We start from the raw sequence: 12,058 nt of genomic DNA on the forward strand, positions 1-12,058 counted from the left end.
CTAGATGATTGGAATCTGATACAGATTTCACCACAATATCATCTATGTATACCTGCATAAATGTTTCTATAAAGTCATGAAATATAGAATTCATTGCTCTCTGATATGTTGCCCCAACATTTTTTAGGCCGAAAGGCATTACTACCCATTCGTATGTACCTATTGCCCCTAGGCAACGAAAAGCTGTTTTGGACACATCCTCTTCCGCAATGAAAATCTGGTTGTATCCAGAGTATCCGTCTAACATACTCAAATACTCGTATCCTGCTGCTGAATCTATCAGCATTTCTGCCACAGGCATAGGATACTCATCCTTAGGTGTTGCTGCATTCAAATCTCTAAAATCTATGCATACTCTTAAAGAACCATTCTTTTTAATAACTGGCACAATATTAGCAATCCATTCAACATACCTCGTGGTCTGGATGAATTTACAGCGCAGGAGTCTTTCTACCTCTGCTTTAATCTTCGAATGGATTTCAGGTGCGAACCTTCTGGGAGTCTGCTTAATAGGCTTTTTCCCTTCTTTGATTGGTAATTTTAATTCGACTAGATCTCGTCCCAAACCAGGCATTTCATCGTAATCCCACGCAAAACAATCTTTGTTTTCTTTCAGCAACGTAATGACTTTAGATTTTAGAGTTGGTTCCAGCTTTGCACTGACATACGTTATCCTCTTCCGATCCCCTTCCCCGAGATTTACTTCTTCAAGTGGGTCTTGGGCTAACATTTTAATATTTGAAGCCATAGGATCTTTTTCGAATCCCAGAGGCTCTTCGTCATAAATTGCATCCAATTTTTGGGTAACTTCTTCCTCTGTGGTGTTTGCCATTCGAACTGGATCTTCAAAGGATTGGGAGGACGCATGTAACTTTGAATCTGATATCGCTTCGTTTTCTGAAACCGATTTTAGCGTTATGTTTGATAACTCGGCTTCGAGAGCCGTGTTTCTTTTATTCTCGGCTATATAAGCCGAAATCTTCTCGAAGAAGGAGGACTCAGACATTATCAACATCTTCGTCCCAGCCTGTTGGCCGTACCGCTGGATAACTCTCTCTTGATGTGCCCTCTTCTGGACCGTCCATTATCTCCCTGTTCCATTGGAAGCCATTTGGATGTAACGATAGATAATACAATGCATTCTTATTTGGGGTGTATATATCTTCTGCAGCATGACAAGGTCCTATATTTCCCAAGTTCCTATCGAAACTAGTCTTATTGACTTGATTAACTTCAGCCATATAATAACTTTGGTCTCCTTCGATGTTCTCTACTATGCCATCTTGTCTCCAAATGGTTAGTCTTTGGTGCATAGTTGAAGGCACCGCAGCGACTCCGTGGATCCACTCTCTTCCTAACAAGAGGTTATAGTTTGCTTTTGCTGGTATTACCATGAACATAGTTGGTCTGGTAACGGAACCCACTGTCAAATTTACTTGAACAACTCCCAGAGTCTGCCCAATTTTACCTTCGTAGTTTGACAAAACCATGTTATGAGGCTTTATATCTGTGTCGAACATCCCAATTCTCTTCAACATGTATTGGGGCATTAAATTCACTGCTGCCCCTCCATCCACCAGGACTTTGTTAATGCCAACGTTCTCAATCTCAGCCCTTATATAGAGTGGTTTCAGATGATTTCGCATACCTTCGTCAGGTCTTTCGAAGAAAGCGTTCTGCTCCTCAACTGCTCCGTTGTTTAACACATAGTAACACACAGGTCTGTGTTTTGTCATCTCTTCGACGTCAGATTCTTCACACTCCTCAACTTCAGTTTCCTGATTAAACTCGTGAGGGAGGACTGACACTACGTTGCATATCAAGTTGAGGGATGATACTCCGTCCGAATCGAAATCATTTGTCATTCTATCTTCTTCCTCTCCAGGAATTGGACCGGATCTTTTCTTCTTCTTCTAAAATATTTTCAGCTTCGAAGAGTCTGCGTTCTACCGGAGGTTTGCTTATCTTTGTCCCCTGGTGTTGGACTTGGTTGCTGCTAGACTCTCCAATCTCCCTTGGCTTGTATTCTCTTTGGGCCTTCTTCATTCTCTGGTGCCTCCTCCATTGGGATCTGGACATAGGATTTCTGCCTTTGTAATTCTCAAGCCTATGCATCTCTCGATTTGAGGTCTGGAATTGCTTCCTATAAGCCATCGCAGTTCTTCCTCCTTATTCCCAACTTCGCCATTTATTGGTTCTTGCGCCAGCTTGCACCCATCTGTCCCTAGGTGTATCTGCAGGGACTTTGAATGTGACCCTTCGTGCCTTAGGGTGAGGACTGTCAGGCCTCTTATATGTAGTTCGATTGTCGAACATATATAAATTAGGACGGAGACCTTGGGTTTCCCGATTCATGATAAAATAACTCCTCTCGAGGGAACGCGCTAGGAGTTCATCATACACAGCTCCACATCTGGGACATAACACCACTTCCGTATTTGCTTTGTGGCATCTGACCAAGAAACTCACCAAACTTTCTGCAGTTCTTGGGTATATCCTTAGCAGTAAGTTTCCACCTCTCCAAGGCTGTTCCAATCTCTCTCTTAAGGTCCTCTCGAAGTTAGCTTGGATTCTTCGATTCAGCATTATAGAACATCTTGGGCACATCAGCATTTTTCCTCCATTCTTCTCGTGGCAGTTCCAAAGGTAATCTTTCAAGGTTTCCCCCTTTGGCGAAGTATCCACATTTCCCTGTTGCCTTATCAACCATTCCTCCAACTCTTCGATTTCAGACAGAGGTCGTCTGGCATTTACCATGTTGACAACTGCTGGAGGGGCCTCAGAAATTTGAATCTGCTGGAGTTTCATCCTGAGGTCTTCAGTGGCCTCACTAGTTTTTTCTTTCGGATTGTCGATCATTTCTTGATTGAGGGACCTTTCAACTTCAGTATTGAAAGCCGCGTCATCATTTAGGCTTTCAGTAGCCTGCTTTCCCTTTGACCTTGTTTCTGGTTCAGCAAATTCGACTTCAGATACTTCCACCATGTTGATGTCACATGGCTCACACAGGTTGGTATCAGCAATGTTCAAGGGGTTGGTATCGACCTTCATATGGCTCTTAGCCTTGTCAGCGAACTTCAAACGACCATCCTTGAGAGCATTCTGAATTAGATCCCTGAAAAGAAAACATTGTGAGGTCTTATGGCCTAAAAAACCATGATATTTACAAAAACCTCGCTTCTTCCGTTGTTCTAACGGAGGAATTTTAGAGTTAGGAGGTACTATCATTTGGCCATCTTTTACTAACAAATCAAATATTTCGTCACACTTGGTGACATCAAATGTATAAGTTTTCTTAGGGAATCTATCGCTTTTATCATTTTCTACTGGATTCTTCCCGTTGGCAGGGGTAAGTAATTTGCAAGCATAAGGCGGCGCTTCTTTTAATTCAGCTAGGTCTATCTCGACCTCCTCTATGCCATATGGGTCATCAAAGTTTTCACTATCAGTGTCTTCGACTTCAACGTAGGATATTCTTTCTTTTTTGTAACTTTTGTTCACTTTAGCCTTCTCTGCTTTCAGTCGTTCGACCTATCGAACCCTATCTGCCAATTGGGCCATGTCTCTTAAATATTGGGTATCTAATTTCTTTCTAATCGAATAGTCTAAACCACCAGTGGCTATTTCGACTAATTCGTGTTCTGGGACGACTGTGAAACATCTCGATTTCAGCAAACGGAACCTGTTTAGGTAATCATCAATAGGCTCTGTGAACTTCCTTTTAATACTAGCCAATTCTTTCAAACTTATCTTTGTTTGACCCATGTAAAATTGTTCGTGGAACAATCTTTCTAGTTGTGTCCATGTATCTATGGAGTTTGGGGGTAGGGTAGTAAACCAAATGAAAGCGTTCTTGGTTAATGAACTAGGAAAATACTTGATCCTTAGATCCTCGTTTCCTGCTAACGTTCCTGCCTCTGCCAAATATCTGGCTATATGCTCCACCGTTGATTCATTAGTATCCCCTGCAAACTTGGTGAATTTGGGCACCTTAATGCCCCTTGGCAACTCACTTTGCATGATGTATTCAGGTATGGGAGATGTATAATTTGGACGTCGAAATCCAGTATTTAAACCGTTATTAGCCATTATTCTTTCTATCATGGCAGTAAGATTATTTTCTGTTGCCAAATCATTTCTCCTGACTCTGTGGACAACTGCGTCAGGATGTTCGTCTCTCCCTACCATAACTATTCTGGGCTGTTGTCGAGGGATAGCCTGTTGGCCAGTCTCCGTTGTTTCGATTTGAGTTCCCATTTCGACCATTGGGTTCTGTCCCATTGGGTTTGGCCTTGGTGGGGGTTCTATATTTCGAATTTGCCGGACAATTGGATCCTCTTCTTGGCAGGTTGACTGGTTATTCCTTCGTCTTTCTTGTGGGACTCCTAAAAAATCCGCCATTCGTCCCAATTGTGACGATAACCTTTGGTATGTTTTCGCGCTATCCTGGCTAGATCTAGTAATGCTTGTTACTATTGGATCGAATATGGTTCCTAACTCTCTAGCAAGGAGTCCTACCATGTCCTGGTTACTTGCATCCATTTCTTGTCGGAATGCTGCTTGAGTACTCGTGGTCATAGGGGGAATCTGAGTCGACGCACCAATATTGTGTGCGCTTCGACCTACTGAACCCACGTTTGGTGAAAACGCCGCTGGGTTGGTTGTAGTGTATGTAGGTCCTGCTCCTCGTAGTCCTGCCATATACGAATATGGCATCCCGTATGACATATTTGGTCTCCAACCATCTACCGTAAATGAAGGTCCTGGGGTGGATAAATGATTTGCAGCGTTCGTCGATACGGGTGGTATCTCGCTTGCACTTACAGACGAAGGAGCGGTAGTCGATACTGAAATTGGGATAGTCCCAGTTGATGTGGAAGTATTTCCGACCATGGTTTGCGAACTACCCGCTGGCTCAGATCCTGTCGAAACCGGTATGGCCTGCGCTCCTTGAGTGGATGTCGAAACATTTGTCGCGTTTGACGCTGCTGTTCCTGATCCTTGTGGAGGATTTTCTTCGCCCCCTGCACTGGTCGTTACGACCATTTTCTTGTTGTACCTTCGTTTAGGAACTGGTTTTGCACTGTTGGTTAATTTACCGTTCCTAAGGTTCATACAAGGTCTTGACAATTTCTAGACAAAACAAAACAATTAATTAATAACACTTAGTTTGACACTGTCCCACTGGGCGTGCCAATTTGTTTACGGTGATTTCCGGTAAACAACCGCTAGTCTTCCAAACTATAATAAATATGATTTGGTTACTCGCAGGATCGACTAGATTGATCCTAGGACATAGTCAAACAAAAGGTTTATTGATGTGATTTGGTTCATACCTGTTTGTTTTGGTTTCAAGAAACTTATGTTCAAATGGTTAATCATTCGATACGATGCTAATTGCATAAGTTAGTGTAATTTCGAAACATAAATCGTAATAAGAGAAAACATGTAAATTGCGAAATTGTAAATTGCAAGAAAATTAAAGTACATGGAAATTAAATGACTTTGAAAGTAAAAGCATAAACAAAGAAAGAGAAATAAAGAAATTAAAAGGCATTTGATAAAGGTAAATACACATGTATTCAAATTGATGGTGTCATACGTACATTTCTCAGCGAACTCTTTCTCTTAACACTTGATACTTGAGCGATATGTGAGTAATTTGTACAAAATGAACACACGAAATCCTATCATTAAGACTCCTATTTATACTAAATTCGACCCTAACGGTCGTACAATAATCTAATGCCACGTTATCCATGAGAACCCTGGGGACTCCATCTGTCGATGTGCAGTTTATGGAAACCGTTTCGCAATTCAAATCTTCCCGCTCGAGTCCTTTTCGACGCGTGGCAGTATAGCTATATTCGAAATTGATGCGGAAATACACTAAGCTTCAGTACTTCATGCAATTTTCCGCGAATTGTCTAAGTCTTGGCAAAAAGTGTCTTTTGTGCTAGTGTTAACACTCCTCTCTTTCGTTCCAACTTAGACATCTTTCTTGAAACATGGCCGTCAGTAGCCATTCTTAAATCTTCAAAGATGATCTTCAGTAACCATCATTCTTCGAACTCAAGCTTTCGAAGGTTAATCTTCCCAAACGAAATCTCCAGCCAACACATCCATGAAATGTCTTACGTACAACGACTTCCAATATGGAAGTTCAAAAAAAATTGACTTCTTCTTCCACCCACCCTTGACAAGTAAATGTGCAAAAGGCTTGCCAAACTGAGTGCTCACATCTTTCACCTTTTCAAAAATTTGATCACCTGACAAAAAAGGCGGGGCTGTATGATGTTCGGCCCTTCCATTGAATGCTTTTCTCCACCCACGGTAGTGATGATTAGAATTTAAGAATCTACGATGGCCGAGAAAGACATTCTTCTGACAAAGCTCCAATCGTGTCGTATCGGTTTCATCTTCACAAACAGGACACGCCTTTTGACCTTTTTTGCTGTACCCGGATAGATTTCCGTATGCTGGAAAATCATTAATTGTTCCAAACAACATCGCCCTCAAGTTGAAACTTTCTTTCCTATACCCATCGTAAACCTCCACACCGTTCTCCCACAAAAACTTTAAATCTTCGATTAAGGGTGCCAAGTATACGTCTATGTCATTCCCTGGTTGTTTAGGCCCAGAAATTAGCATAGATAACATCATGTACTTACGCTTCATACATAGCCACGGAGGTAGGTTATAAATCATAAGAATCACAGGCCATGTGCTATGCGAGATACATTGAATACCATGCGGGTTCATTCCATCAGTAGACAATGACAAGCGAAAGTTTCTTGCTTCTTTTCCAAATTCAGGATAATCAGTATCAACTTTCATCCATTGTGGTGAGTCTGCCGGATGTCGCAACTTTCCATCAATAATTCTTTCATCTGCATGCCAAGTCAAGTGTCTTGAATCGGTTTAACTACGATACATGCATCTACATCTCGGAATTATAGGAAAATACCATAAGACTTTGGCCGGAGACAACTTTTTCTTATATCGAGGGGCACCGCATTTAGGACAATCATTCAACGCTGCATACTCGTTTCGAAACAAAACGCAATCGTTTGGACATGCATGTATCTTATCATAGCTCATGCCAATAGAGGACAACATCTTTTTGGCCTCATACGTTCGATTGGGAAGAACATTATCATCTGGTAGCATATCTTTCATAAGGGCTAATAACTCTGTGAAACTTTTATCCGACCATCCATTGTCCGCCTTTAAGTTGTACAACTTTAACACCGCAGACAATCTTGTGAATTTTGTACAACCCTCATACAACGGTTTCTCTGCATCGCTTACCAACCTCTCGAACATTTTGGGACAATCCTCAAGATCTTCTTCAAGCGCTTCTGCAATCTCTTCGACTCGATCATAATCATATGTGTCTGTGCAATCGTCGTTTGAAGCATACTTCGTATTACACCTCGACTCAACATTCCCGTTACTTTTCTCACCATGCATTGTCCAACATGTATAACTTCTATCAATTCCAAACCGTAGTAAATGCGATGCCAACTTATTCCCGTCAACCTTACCTCCATAACAGCAACCCAAGCAAGGACACGGCATTCGAATCGGGTCTTCGGAGTGCGCAACCGCAAACTTAACGAATTCCCATACCCCTTTCTCGTACTCTTTTGATAATCGGTTTGAATTCATCCATGTTTTATCCATGTCTTAATTAAGCTAAACAAATGCTTTTGCTTCTTGGTTTCTCTATCAGGTACTAAGGAATTCTGTCAAGATAAGAAATAGCTATCATCATTATGTCTTGATCAGAATACCTAATGAGATCCTATAAAGTGTGAATAATAGAAATAAATCTTGTCAAACCACTCAAGTCTTGAAATATAATGTAACTACTGTGAATAAGCAACACTTAAGCAATACCTAATGAGATCCTATAGCTTTCATATTGGTTAAGTTGGTAGTTAGCGAAAGATAGGAAGTTACAGTTGTCTCGATTGTTTGAGTCTCTAAAAGAAGACAGTACCTTATTTCAGCCTACCCCCGATTTCTTAAAGAAGACATTACCTTATTTCAAGGTAATATAAGTCCACAAACCAAAAAACTGCTTGAGAGACACTAAATTGAAATTAAATAGAACCATAAACAATAAACTATAAGCAAAAAACAACAAACTATAAGCAAGAAGAAAGGGCTAGTAACCTGAGTTGGACTTGATGTGGGAGACGGGTAGGTTTGAATCGGCGTTGTACAAGTAGAAACCAGAGCCTTCAAAGTAACTGTAAAATTAAACACACACGATGCAGTTAAATACACCACTACTAACACAATATCAAAAAAAAAAAACCCAATCTAGAACTCAATTATTTAATATGATATGAAATCAATTATTAATTAGCTAGTAACTACAAACACCCGAATTTACAAGCTGATATTCATTTGGTTAAAGACTCAGGCACAGGTTTTGTCCATAAAATAAACTTTTCAGATCAGTGCTATAGCATTTGAATAACATAACAAGCTGATATTTTCTAATGCCATTGGCATTTTAGTTTAACAGTATACTACTAACTTATTACTACTCAATCCATAAACTTATTGAGTGCAGATAACAGATCACAGAGTAATAATACAGCAACACTTTAAGTTCTTAATGTTCAAATAATAGTTACAAAACACCGACACATTAATAATTGAAATGAAAATGGTCTTCTTCCCCTCAAAGCTATGTCAAACTCACACACAAAGTAGCAAGCAAATGAATGTTAAATTGAGCTCGACACCTTGAGACCCCGACACAACACAATATTAGCATGTTTGGCATCAAAAACTTTGACACGAGTGTAAGTAAGCACCATAGAACTCAATATCCAGCAAATATATCCATATCAAAATTCCAACACAGCAGCATGTAAGTTTATATGCTAGAATTTTGTGTCAAAAATCACAAATACAAGGTTCAGATATACAACTTAACTTGTCCCTAAATTGATCATTTTAGCTTTAAGAATCAAAGATTGATTTTGCAGAAAGAGAGAAAATTGTAAAGATGGAAAATAACAAATACAAAGATCAAAGAAAAGGGCAGGCACCGTGAAAGAAGACGGCGGCGCGGTGCTGCGGTTCGAAACGGCGAGGGGAGGGCGGGAAGAAGACGGTGGCACGGTGCTTCAGCTTCAATATCTCCTTCGTCTTCTCTCAGCTTCTTCTTTGCGTGAGGTTTCTGGGCAGAGAAAGAGGAATTCGTGGATTCGTTGATTTTCTGAGTTTTCTGGGTTTCCTGGGTTTCCTGGGCAGAGAAAGAGGGTGGATAATCAGTTTCTGAATGAGGTTGAATTCGTGGATTCGTTGATTTTCTGAGTTTTCTGGGTTTCTTGGACAGAGAAAGAGGAATTAGGGATTATTAGGAAACACGCGTTAGTATAATTTTGTTTTTAAAAATTTTAATTTTAAAAAGGCTATGACGGCGCTTCTGAAAAGCGCCTTCGTAGCCAGGCCTTTACCAGCGCTTTCTGGGGCAAAAGCACTCTTGTACCCCACCCCCTATAGCAGCGCTTCTGAAAGCGCTTTCATAACCCTCCTATAAGAGCGAAATCTATGTCAGCGCTTTTTCATAAAAGCGCTTTCGTAGGGGTGCTGCTAAAAGACAAATTTGGCATAGTGGGGTTAGCACCTCTTGTGTTGTTTAATAAAAAGTCGTTTATAAAAAAAAATTAAAATTTATCAATTTTAAAATATATTTAAAAGAATTAAGCTGAGAAGAAGACCTCAACGTTCAGATGGATAAATAAAATTATAATTTTAAGAATTAACAGTTTTATATAAGAAATATGATAGAATAGTTATACTATATCTACATCATATTTTATCTCTATCTAGTATCTATAGCACATCAAGGTAAGATAAATTTATTATAAAACTAATTATATCTTTTATAGTAAAAATTATATTTTGAAATTGAATTAGGTTAGAAATCAATAAGTAATAATAAATATAATTAAATAATTGATTATCTATATAAAATATAATTTAAATATTAAAAAAATACATTGAATTATAAAATAATAATTAATTTATAGAAATTAAAATATTTAAAAATTATTATTAAAAATTTTGAATTTAATTAAAAATTTATGATTTGCAATGATAGCCTTATTATATAGATTAAATATAGTATATTTAAATATGACATATCTAACATAAATTATTTCGTTATTCTTGATTTTTGGAATCACTGAAGAGCTGGTGATTTTACTCTTAAAAGTTTGTTTCAGAATCTGTTTAAGGGGTGTTCGTCGAAGGATTGGAAGGTGGAAAATTTTGGATTATGGGATAATGGTCATTGGAAGTGGGATTTCGGTGTGGATTCTAGGGACTTTTCAAGTGCTCTATTAGATGAGTGGAATGAGTTGTTTGTTCTTCTTGCTAATTCTTCCCCTCTGCAGAATGCAGTTGATTCGATTATCTGGTGGCATAATTAGGATGGTTTAATAGTGAGGAACTTTTATCAAAGTTTGTACGCTGTGAGCTCTGATGGAACTTTTTTGGATGGAAAGCGAAGGTTCCCGAAAAGGTCAAGATTTTTTTGATGGAATTTCATTCTTAATAGCCTTCCTACTAGAATAGAGTTATTTCGGACAGGGGTCATTACTGACGTATCTCTTTCCACTTGTATGATTTGCTCTCAGTTCAAAGAGAGTCTCTTCCCTCTTTTTTTTATGTAACGAAACCACGAAAGTGTTGGAGACAGTTTTTGAGTGGCTGGCAGGTGATGAGGTTGCTCTCGGAAGTATTGGGACTAAGAAACAGTTGGTTGATTACAGTTGTGATAGTTTTTCAATTTTTGTTCGACCCTCTTTCTTTATGTTTCTTTGGTTGGTGGTTTCTTGGAACATATGGTGGGCCAGGAACACTTTGGTTTACACTTACAATGTTTGAACTGTCGGGAAAATCATTAATCGTATAAAACCTATGGGGTGGACTGATTTTTTATTCTAGCTAATAGAGGCTTAGATGTTGACAAAGACAATTGGTTTGCTAATCAGTCCGATTTAGATTTAGTAGCGGGGTGTAATCGTATTTTGATTTGTGGTTGATTTTTTGGATTCGACTGTTTTGTCTTTGTTCCTTTTGTATTGAGTCAACAGCTTTTGTGTTATTTAATTAAAAATTATTTATAAAAAAATTAAATTTATCAATTTTACAATATATTTAAAAGAATTAAGCTGAGAAGATCTCAACGTTCATACTCATAAATAAAATAAAATTTTAAATTAACTGTTTTATATAAGAAATATGATAGGATAATTATCTACAGCATTTTTTATCTCTATCTAGTATTTATAGCACATGAAGATAAGATAAATTTATTCGAAAACTAATTATATATATTTTTTATAGTAAAAATTATATTTTGAATTTGAATTAGGTTAGAAATCAATAAGTTATAATAAATATAATTAAATAATTGATTATTTATATAAAATAAAAGTATTATTATTATTATTATAATTTAATAATTAATTTATAGAAATTAAAATATTTAAAAATTATTATTATAAATTTTTAAATAGTAATATTAATTACTTTTAAAAATCTATGATTTGTAATGATAGTCTTATTAAATAGATTAAATTTAGTATATTTAAATATGACATATCTAATACAAATTATTTCGTTATTCTTGATTTTTTAAGAAAATTAAAGTAAATTCTCTAATAATATCTTCAAATTTTCATAAGGTTATAAATTGAATTTGTTTCATTACTTTTAGATTAATTTTTTGGCATTTATTTATTTATTTGTTAACTGTATAATAGAAAAACCAATATCTGGTAGCAATTCTTTTAAATATTTTGAATAAAATAAATCTTTTTGATTCAAAAATCAAATCAAATCAAATCCATAAATTAAATTTGTTAGGTACGATTGAACCTCTATTTGTCCTATAAATACTACTCAGACCCTTTGTTTTTCTACACATCCAGCTCACTCTCTATTTTCTAGCTTTAAAGAGGGTTAAGGTTATAGGGTTAGGGTTTTATCTCTATAGAAAAAGTTAAGAAATCAGAATACAATC

This window comes from Vicia villosa, linkage group LG4, assembly GCF_029867415.1.
Source record: "Vicia villosa cultivar HV-30 ecotype Madison, WI linkage group LG4, Vvil1.0, whole genome shotgun sequence".
In the NCBI taxonomy this organism is placed as follows: Eukaryota; Viridiplantae; Streptophyta; class Magnoliopsida; order Fabales; family Fabaceae; genus Vicia; species Vicia villosa.